The sequence below is a fragment of the Manduca sexta genome, chromosome 21 (assembly GCF_014839805.1).
Source record: "Manduca sexta isolate Smith_Timp_Sample1 chromosome 21, JHU_Msex_v1.0, whole genome shotgun sequence".
In the NCBI taxonomy this organism is placed as follows: domain Eukaryota; kingdom Metazoa; phylum Arthropoda; class Insecta; order Lepidoptera; family Sphingidae; genus Manduca; species Manduca sexta.
The window spans coordinates 12,253,768-12,265,481 of record NC_051135.1 but is presented as its reverse complement, the minus strand read 5'-3'; the positions used below and the strand labels follow the sequence as shown (position 1 = coordinate 12,265,481).

Here is an 11,714-nt window from a genome sequence, read left to right as displayed (position 1 = left end):
CGCAAAGGGAGGTCACAGAAAAATTTTGTTTACGGATGAGAAAATTTTTACAATTGAGCAACATTTTAACAAACAAAATGACCGTATTTATGCTCAAAGCTCTAAGGAAGCTTCCCAATTAGTCGACAGAGTGCAACGTGGACATTATCCGACTTCAGTGATGGTTTGGTGGGGTGTTAGCTATGAAGGAGTGACTGAGCCATATTTTTGTGAAAAGGTATCAAAACATCGGCACAAGTGTATCAAGATACCATTCTTGAGAAGGTAGTTAAGCCCCTTAACATCACCATGTTCAATAACCAAGTATGGTCCTTCCAGCAAGACTCGGCGCCGGGTCATAAAGCTCGGTCCACGCAGTCTTGGTTGGAATCGAACGTTTCGGACTTCATCAGAGCTGAAGACTGGCCGTCGTCTAGTCCCGATCTTAATCCGCTGGATTATGATTTGTGGTCAGTTTTAGAGAGTACAGCTTGCTCTAAACGCCATGATAATTTGAGTCCCTAAAACAATCTATACGATTGGCAGTGAAGAATTTTCCCATGGAAAGAGTGCGTGCTTCTATTGATAACTGGCCTCATCGTTTAAAGGACTGTATTGCAGCCAATGGAGACCACTTCGAATAAGCTTTTATATTTTTAATTGTTTTATATTTATGTATTAAACTGACACACTGTAAAAGTAATAAATGTTATTTGCAGTTAACAATTTTCTTTTTTCTTTATTACAATATTTATGGCAAGACTAGGTATAATACGACAATTATTTTCTCGCAGATAGTAAACTACAAACATTTGTTCTTGTCAGCCCTGTATTACATAATGTCCCACTGCTGGGCTCGGGCCTCCGCTACTACTGAGAGGGATTAGGCCTTAGTCCACCACGCTGGCCTAGTGCGGATTGGTAGACTTCACACAGCCTTAAAATTCATATAGAGAATTTCTTAGGTATGCAGGTTTCCACACGATGTTTTCCTTCACCGTTCAACATTTGTGCTTATGTGAGATAATTGGAACTTGAACCTCTTTGGTATGTGCGAATTACAAATCAAAGTTAAACAACATTAAATCTACTATTTGATAATTTTTACACATCACTCAAAATTTAGGTGGCTATACTGAAAATCAAAGCATTAATGCAGGTAAAAAGACATATACAATCTATTTTTTAATACATTTTTTACTGTATCGGATAAAAGGTATTGTTTCTTTAAAAAAATATGCAAAATATAAATTTTTACAGTTCAGACTAGTCCAGATTTTTTTCTATGACAAGTGACAATCTCATACATATGTTATAAATAGTACTTAATCATCAATTACAATCATCACACGTCAGAATTACATATGATAATGATCATTATTCAACTTGATGATGCTCTCCTCGTAAGTATAGGCAGTGGCCCTACACTTCTTATTGTTGTGGGTGGAACAAACCCACCTTGTCTTCAAACCTGTTACCTTCTTGGTGCAGAACGTGAAACCCCCCACCCGGAGCAACGGCCTGCCACGCTGTGACGTCACGAACTCCACTGGAAAATGGAACAAATTAATCATCACTACATAGTATAAAACAAAGTCACTTTCTCTGTCCCTATGTGTGCTTAAATCTTTAAAACTACGCAACGGATTTTGATGCGGTTTTTTTAATAGATAGAGTGATTCAAGAGGAAGGTTTATATGTATCATAATAACATCCATTAGTCAGCATTGCACCCGTGCGAATCCGGGGCGGGTCGCTAGTATTATATCAAACACTGAAACATTTTATATGGTATTCAACTATTTAGCTTTTGCTAGCAATCTATATACAAAATAATTTTCCAATAAATGTGTAGTCTAGGTTAAAGTGAGGGACATGATAGTTTCATTGACAAGTAAAGGAGTTTTAGATTATAATCTTAATTTTCTGCCTTTAGAAGTCCACTGCTGAACATAGTCCTCTAAAAATTTCCAGACCAACATGATAGGAGCGGCCTGCATCCATAAGGTTGTGTGAACTTCACGAGTTGGTGTTTATAATCTAAAAACCCAGGTCACTGTTAAACATAGGCCTCTAAAATCGTTCAGTCCAAAGTGATAGGAGTGGCCTGCATCCAATAGGTTCTGTGATCTTCACTAAGTCATGTTTATACTTAATCTAAAAACCCATAGTCAAAGACTAAAAGCTGTTTACATGTCAATGAAATTTTCTTCTAAACTGTCTTAGTGGTTTTAAAAGTTAACCCAGACAAAGTAGTAGAAAGCCAAATAAAATTTAAATTGATTGTTTTAAATGTGCGAACAACCTGAGTTTATTGCTACTAATAACCCTTTACCAAATATTTCCAGTCAACAACTGAACGGCCTTGCTATTATAATTTCATTCCAGCTTGCCACGTGTGCTCTTCAATATCATGACGTCACTGTTGCCAAAAACAACGTTTTACCTACGTCTTCCAGGCAACAATTGCCTTGCTATTATAATTTCATTCCTGCCTACCTCGTGTGATTTTCAATATCATGACGTGACTTACATTTCTGGTGAAACTTTCTTTTATCCTGATAGTAGGTCCTTAGTATACGAGGGGCTGTCAGGATAGGTAATACGGCAAAGTCTAGTTTCATCACAAAGCAGTAGTTGCCATGCACTGTTGTGTTTTGTTTGACTAACGCAGTGGAGTGCCACGTAGTACTTAGTAATTCAAACTTTTGTATGGTATTGCTACTGTTTATGGATGGGATCACTTACCTATATTCTCGTTTCGTCATTCAACTGCATTAAGAGATATGCATTAAAAGCTATGTTAGGTCGCATGTAATAGAGACAAGGTGCTGGGCTTATTGCCATTTAACGGACATATTTCTAAGTAACTATGATATTGTAACTTTAACTTTTCGGACGACCAACACCTCAGTCCCTTTGTGGCCATGAAGGCTGCAAAGTCTTCAAAACGTCGGAAGAAAATTATAATATAAAAACCACGATAAAATCTGGAAAATAGTTTTATTTCTAACAGTCGCGTTAACATAACAAATCATTTAGCGTAATTCGGTTATTGATACTGATCAGAAAAACACATTTTATTTTTATGGTATAATTTCAAAATTCAAAAACATTTTTCTCTAAATAAGACTTATTTTAATGAATAAAGGGCGTTTAATGCGTATGAAAATTGTTTAATTTAACTATTACATCTTCATACGTGTGTACCATGGCTCTGCATCCCTTAGTGTTATGTGTCGAGCATTCCCATCTCTTCTTCAATCCTGTAGCCACTTTAGTATAAAAGGTATATCCATCTACACTCAGTAGCCGGTTCCCACGACGAGACATGACGTATGATGCTAAAAATTTAAATCAATAAGTACTTATCAAAACAGCGCATTTTACAAGCCTTGAAGACAAGTATCAAACGCACACTCCAGAATATTAGTCATAATGTGTAGCATTGAGGAATTGAATGAGAGTTTCTATTTTCGCTATAATATTAAATTGTATTTTATTACATATTATCTTGGTTACATTTTTATTTAACTTATTTAATCACACATTTACATATTCACGCCATTTAACCCTGAAGAAGTAGGACGAGGCGCAACAACTGTAGCACGCGTCTTAAAACACGCGGCGTCGTCGCGTATAAAATACACCTGCACATGTTCGAACAGCTTACTCTACTCGCATTCATTCTCCATCCTCTTCACCCATCGTTGGAGACCCACTGACCAGGCTATTGGATCAAAAAGGATTCATTGACGGTCGCTCACACGTACTACCCTCAAAAGGCTATGCAAAAGCCGCCATAGATACCCCGACACTACCAAGTTACATCCTATCCATGATAGAGCGCAAGTCCATCTCCCTTTCTGACGGTAAACAAAAATTTTACGATTTTTAATGCAATTCCCATATAATGGTCTTGATTTGGTACAAACTAGTACTCCATTCCATAGTGTCCTACATGATTCAGTAGTAAAATGGGCTACTAATGAAATTTTATCGATAAATATAAAATTAAAAAGTATTAAAATGTTTATTTACAAAGAGAATGAATATAATCTAAGGATATTGAATGTTGATTATATACGAATAAAAGGCTCATAATTTCATAATTCAGTCACACGAAGTCAAGTGCTGTAAAGGGTATGTGATGCAGGCCGCATTGGAGAGGTTCTTATGGTTATCTTTAAGATTCCTATGTCCAGCAGTGGACCTCATAAGGCTCATGATTCAAGGTTCATTACATGTATAAGATTAATGGTTGTGATCATTCTTCATCTTCACAATTTCGTTGTCAAAGGTGTGCAAGCTGGCGCGACATCGTTTGTTGTTGTGGGTGGAGCATATCCAGCGTGTCTTCATTCCAATCACTGACTGGGCGCAGAATGTATATCCATCAATACTTATCAACGTCTTCCCGCGTTTCGATTTTACGTATTTGACTGGAAATAAAATAATATAATGCATGTCAGTCAAAACGGAATGCACTCTAATGCTTGGCAGAAATAGACAAAGCGGCACTAAATCATGATTAATTGTAGCACATTTACCAAGTATGAAGATGTATATATCAAATAAAAATTATCCATTAAATAAATTATAACCCGTTTCAATTTAAAAGCGGATAATCGAACTGTTTTATAGATGGAGATGTCATTTTTAATTTGTTTATGAAATACTTTTACCTGATTGTAAATTCAGTCTTAGACAAAGCAAGCATTATTTTTAGAACTCTTCTTATTCTGCTGGATGTTCATAGAAATTATTCTATATGTATAACTTTTTATCTTGACTTCTCATGACCACTATTTATAAGTCTTCATAATTGATAATAATAATTATTAATAAAAACATATTTATTAATAACAACTATTGCAATAGTACCGACACCAATTAAATTTAAATTTGACGCTGTTAAACAGTTCCAAAAACACATGTAATTTGAGATTAGTTTTTAATACTTGATTTCGAATATATCTGATCAATTAGGTTAGTTTACCGTTTTATATAATAAGAATCGTTTGTTCAATTGATACTCTATGGCGTCATTTCACTTATTATGAAGTGCAGTGGAGCAGATTTGCCGTGTCCGAAAAAAAATGGTAGATTGGACAGTCGATCCTTTAAAAAAATCTTGGTATTTCATAAATAAAGTCTTTGGCGAGCATGTGGCTTTAGCTTTATCATCTTTACGTCCAATTCAATGTAGATGATTGGTGTTTAATTTGATAATTTCGTTGTTATACATGGTGACGGAGGCTCTACATTTCTTAGTGTTGTGCGTGGAACACACCCATCTGGTCTTCATACCGTTTCGCGCCTGTATGCAGAACGTATATCCATCAATGCTTAGTAACGGCTTCCCTCGTTTTGACATCACAAATTTCGCTGAAAACAGGAAAAGTTACATTCAAATACCAAATACTATATAGGTGTTAAAACCCGGCATAGTGGCCCACGTAAGTGTGTCGCGTTCCTGGATCAGTCTATGTTTATCCAGTTGCGATAGGCTGGCATAATTGTGTCGCCTGCTGAGGAGTAATCATTTCGTTAGTCGGCATTCTATTGAACCTCTCGTTCCTTACCATCAGGTGGGGTTACTTTGACGTGCCAGAATTAAAAAATACACTTTATTAAATAGCAATAAGGATTAAAATGAAACAAAAGAATCGACACCTCGAGAAAACTGGAATTCTCAGTAGTAGAGGCCCCTTCATAGCAGCAGAATAGCATAATACAAGGGTGGTATCATAATAGCTTTATTCTTAAGATCATAAACAAGTTAAACAAACATAAATACAATGAACATTTTAATAATACAGACATAAAAAGCGCACACAATTCAAAACAAAAAGATAATAAACATAATCTGCAGCAGAAGACTTATAGTTTTCTGTTTACTATCATTGGTATTCTGTCCGTTATATGGCAAAATGTTCGTCCCTTATTTCATAGGATGTGGTCCTTACCTAGGCAACACTTTTGTTTACTCCAGGAATAGGGGAACTCGTGACGCTACGTATGTTGCCAAGGACCAGACAATCAGGAAGTGATTAAAGTAAGAGATACTGGAGTAAGCTAACAAAATTGACAGGTTGTAGACGTTATTAATGCTGATGATGATTAATTATTCTTATAATTTCCTTGTCATAGGTCTGGACGATGGCTTTACATCCTCTACGGCTGTGTGTAGAACAAACCCATCTTGTCCTCAGTCCAGAGACGGAGTTCGCGCTGTATGTATATCCATCCACACTGAGCAGCGGCTTGCCTCGTTTGGACTTGACGTAGGTCACTGGAAAAAACATTAATCAATAACAGCTCTGTAATTAATTAAACTAATACTAAAGAACTTGTACAAAGTGACATGATTGTTTAATAGTAACTACCTAAAGACCGTCAAGTATTACGATCGTCCCGAGATTAGAGAGTTACTGGCCCTTTTTACAACTAAAGTAAGCTTGCTTGATGGTAACTTTTTTTAAATAGTACCCAGAAACGTGGTACAAAGTTGTGCATTACCGAACATTTCGAGATTAAATGTTTTAGCTATGTCAATATACAATGCAACGGCGTTGTATATTTTTTTACCTATAGGTACCCGAAGATTAGGAAGTAACGTGAAAGAGAACTTTCTACGCATGAACGCGGAAATCTGGTATTTTTATAGCATTGTATTCAACTACTTACTAATGTCATCAATCCGAACGCTTGTGAAAATGTTTTAGAAGTAAACGCAGGAACCTTAAATGAACATGAATCAAATTTGATACACGGGTAGATCATGTCCTGGTGACATAGGTTACTTTTTATCCCGGTAATTTTCTTCTTTAATATTTAATCTGGTCTTTGTAAAGAGATGACGCTGGCTCTGTACGAATGGCGCTTTGAAACGTTTAATTGAAATAAAGACTTGTAGCGAGAAAACCTTTATAATTTTAAATAATGTGTAATACAGAGTTGATCTACGTAAATATCTTACTATTTTATTTTTACGAACACTGTAAATACGTAAAACAAATATAAATAGAATGAAAACTTTTATTAATAAAGACATAGGAAGCACACATAGTTCAAAAGAAAAAAAATTAAAAACACTTATAAGTCCAATTAAAGTAAGAAATAGACTTAGATACAATCGGCACGTGCTAAGAGAGAGGACGCCGACAACTAGCACGGGATCAAGGCGAAATGTGCGGTTACATGCGCATGCGCACTCCACGACCCTAGATATAAGCAAGAGAGTAAAAGCATGGCGAGTCGGCTGGACAGTACAGACAGGTAAATCCAATAGTATCGGTAAATTCCCCGTGTTAAAAAAAGCAAGGTATAATTAGAGGGAGAGAGGGGAGACGACACTCAGATTTTTTTCAGATTCGAGCTTTTTGTTTGTATTTGCTGCCCAAATACGAACAAAAAGCTTGAAACTTAGAAAAAAAGTAGTCCAGTCTCCCTTTGTTTCACTGTTTAAAAAAACAGACCTGACAGCAAAAGGGGCATTTTTTTCCCATGGAAACCACTTACTGGCAAGCATAGGGTTAAACATCATCTTTAAGGTGGACAGATGACTTCATGTGGTCGTCGTAGGTTTCTCGAGAACGAGGAGCCGAATGGACTGGTACCACCGCATTGTCTATTTCCATTGCTACGCAGCAGTGTGAATGCACTGTTGTATTCCAATTTACATAGTAATTTTGGGAGAGCGCATAATGAATATTAACATATTATTATGTATTAAGGTGACTAGCTCAGCGGGTTGGTACGTAGTGGGTTGTAATTCAAAGTTGTGTATGGTGTTTCAAATATTTATAGACGGTTGTATTGTTCACAATTAGGCGACTGGCAAGCTCGTCTCGCTTTTCAAATGCAATAACAGGTCCCAGGAACTTGCTGGATGCAGGCTTCCAATAATTCGATCTAGTAATCTTTAAGACAGGACTAATGCTGGTGATGATCATTAATTTTTATAATTTCTTTGTCGAAAGTCTGCACGGTGGCTCGACATCCCCTGCGGCAGTGTGTAGAGCACACCCATCTAGTCCTCAGTCCAGTCACAGATTTTGCGTAGTATGTGTATCCTTCCACACTCAGCAGCGGCTTGCCTCGTTTGGACTTGACGTAGGTCACTGGAAAAAATGCAAATTAGTACCTATTAAGTAACTAGCCTTGGTGGCGTAGTTGTAATGTGTGCGACACTGCTATGAGGTCCGGTGTTCGAATTCCGGGTCAGGCATGTGATACTGCGTTTCTGTTTCTGTAATAAAAACTAGAATTTATGTCTGATATGGCGTTTGGTTAGCCCCTATCAACGGAACGGAACAATGGCGGAAAGTGGGTGCGCTGGTTGCACCTCTGGGTACCTCTTCGGGAATAAGACGTGAGGTATATGTGTTAAATAACTAGCATTTGGGTATTGTTAGACTAAGACGAGTAGTAAGTACTGATACAATTAAAATGAGTTCTGAGAACTGTTTTTTAGTAGTATTTAAAGAGATGTTACAAAACTTTGCTTTTTTGATCTAGATTTGATGTTAAGTTTTATAATGCTATGTCCTTCAAATGCTATCACCTTATTTACTGTAGAACTATACAAAGCTGAATTATCTATTCTGATGATCAACATACGTTATGATTATTGACAAACGTAAAACATTCATCTAGGCAGAACATTTTGGAAAGGGACTATGGTTGCATATTTATATTATATTGACATATTTTAGGCAATTAAGGCCCACTTATAACAAAATATAATGTGTTTAAAAATAAAAATCAATTACTTCTCCAACTGATTTTTTTTGTACACACCAATTAAGACAAAGAATTGGTACAAAAATGTATATATACATATATTTTTAACTATACAATATTATAACAATACATAGTTTTCTTTAAATATTTATAAATAAAATAAAATGGCATATTAAACAAGAACCATATAAGAAGTCCATTGCACTGAATTATTTGAGGTGTTAACAATAATAAAAATAATTTAATAAAATAACAATTAAAGATATTTATTTTAATATCTATTCTATCGCATGTTAGCTCAAAGCTTAATTTCGATATTAAATATTTATATTTGGCTAGGGAAATATCGGAATTTAACATCGTCAGAAATGAAGGCACGAGTCGTGAGCACACCCGTGATTGGTCGGTTGGACATCCAACGCGCCGATGTTTCGCGTGATTGGTTCTTTAATTGATGCTGATTGTTTATTGGCTACTATACTTACATTTAATTTTTAACCGACTTCAAAAAAAGGAGGAGGTTATCAATTCGACGTGAATTTTTTTTTGTATGTTTGTTACCTCAGAACTCGCTCATTTATGAACCGATTTGGAAAATTCTTTTTTTACAATGAAATTGCATGAAAGTGGATAGTATAGATCAGCCATACTCAACCTGCGGCCCGCCGGACCCTTGTGATTGGCCCATCTTGATTTACAGGCAAAGTTTTTAAATTTCGCACCCATCAGAAAATCATGTATTGTATAGCTGGCTTTATTGTGACCGGATTTTCTTTTTCAATAATTAATACATCTGCAATTTCTGCAATCTGCAATCTGCAAGACCGAAACGTTTTGTGGCCCCTTTAAAAAAAGATTGAGTATGGCTGGTATAGATCAACTGTGCTCATGATTTGTGCCGTTTACTGAGTTATATATACCGGTTTTTTGAACAGTGGTATGAAATGCTTGTTTTATTTACGACGGTGCTTTATCATCAGCGATCTTCCAGAATGCACGTTCTCTGTACACAAATACCGTTTTTGACCATCGATCATATTTTGCTGAGTTGCGTGTTGATGTTCATTCTTCATCTTTATTATTTTGTTGTCACACGTGTATACGGTCGCCCGGCATCCCTTGTTGTTGTGGGTGGAACATACCCATCGGGTTTTCGGACCATTTACCACTTTGGAATAGAATGTGTAGCCATCAAGCTTCAGTAAGGTCTTCCCGCGTTTGGATTTAACGAATGTCACTGTCAACAAATATTTTAAATAAAATACTGTTATTAATTGACAATACTGATTTTATACTAATATCGTAGGTGTTAGGAAGTACAATGTTTGCACTTATAATATTCAGACTCGAAACAAATTTTGTCTGGTTTCATAGACCCTTGTATCTGTACTGATAAAAGTCATGATTGACTTCTCGCTAATTGTAAATAATTAATTAACAAACAGCTGGGCATATTCACAACTCTTTACACAAAATTTTTTACAATAAAATTATAATAAAACATATAAAAATACAATAAAATCACGTCATGGTGAAAATTACTAAAGAATATATATTCGACATAACTTGTATAAGTGTTACCCGCAAAAAAACAAAAAATACATTGACTATATTTAATGTTGATGGTTATTATTAATTTTTATGATTTCGTCTCCAAGCGTGTAGGCGAGTGCTCGACATTTTTTATTAAAATGAGTCGAACACACCCATCGGTTTTTCCGTCCTGCGACACATTGAAAACGGAATTTGTATCCATCTACGCACAACAACCGCTTGCCACGTTGGGATCTGCTATATGTCACTGAAAACAATTAAAAGGTCAGATCAGAGTCCAACATGCAGGGACGGTTCTCCGCTATCTTAGTGCTACAAGATACCCCGGGGCCGTCTCATATCCGCTGAAGAAGGCCACCGCGGGTTTTGGTTGGAATGCCGGTGTAGGGTATACAGGGGTTAGGGACTCGGTCCAACGCTCACTCGGATGATGTTTTACTCCCGAGTGTCGACATTGGGCCGTAAGACCGGTGAAACCAACATAACCATTCCCTTACCGTAGGTAGGTTAAAACGCGTTTATTTCCCCGCGAAAAAAAGATCCGAGTCCAACATATCAGTTAAATTAAACCCACATATAATTCTAGTACACCGAAATAAAATACACAATATTTCATTAATATTTTCGGTTCCCAATTTATTGGAAATGTTGGAGTATTTACAAATATTTTTAACATATCGACGGTTGAAAGGCCAATTGTTTTTTTTCTGTCGAATTATTTTTTCAAAAAAAATTTACCTGTTTTATGAAATATAAAAAAAGGTGCTGATTTTAAATGCGTTTAAAAAAAATATGACGATTAAGTCAATTAGCCTTACCCATTAATATAGATTCACATATAACATATCGATGCATACACACAGTTTTACGAAGACCCATCAAAATATCTTCACTAATGTTGATGTTTGTTTTTAATTTTAATTAATTCATCCTTATACGTAAAGGCTGTGGCTCGACATTTTCTATTGCAGTGGGTCGAACATACCCAGCGAGTTTTCATCCCATTCATAGATTGTAGAGAGTATGTATATCCATTGACACACAATAGACGCTTCCCACGCTGGGATCTGACGTATGACACTGGAAATAATAAAAAAAATCGTATCAAACACATTAGGAAATAAAGCGCAAGTACAAAATTGAATTCTAAGATTATATAGAGCGGATATTGGGAAGATTGTCATACAGACATTTTAAAAGACAGCGATTTATTACCAATTGGCAATAACTTTGGAGCAAATATTTTGCCCTGATTTCCGGACTGCAACTAACTATATAGTTTAATGTCTTTCGTGTTTTTACTTTTTTATAATACATTTAAGATTTGGGTAACATATTGTAAAAATATTATTTCCAAGAAGTACATAGTTTTATTTACTAGCGCAATGTCAATATTAGCCCATATATTCTAGAAACATCAAAATAAAATATCT

At 35.9% G+C, this 11,714-nt stretch overlaps 1 long non-coding RNA gene across 1 annotated transcript; it reads right to left on the bottom strand.

The window, feature by feature from the left end:
* Positions 1–2,965: 2,965 nt before the first annotated feature.
* LOC119190047 lies at positions 2,966–10,574 on the bottom strand. Its single transcript, XR_005112749.1, has 3 exons — positions 10,434–10,574; positions 4,665–9,964; positions 2,966–4,421 (listed from the first exon to the last, which is right to left on the bottom strand). It is a non-coding gene; the product is annotated as an uncharacterized LOC119190047 (long non-coding RNA).
* Positions 10,575–11,714: the final 1,140 nt, after the last annotated feature.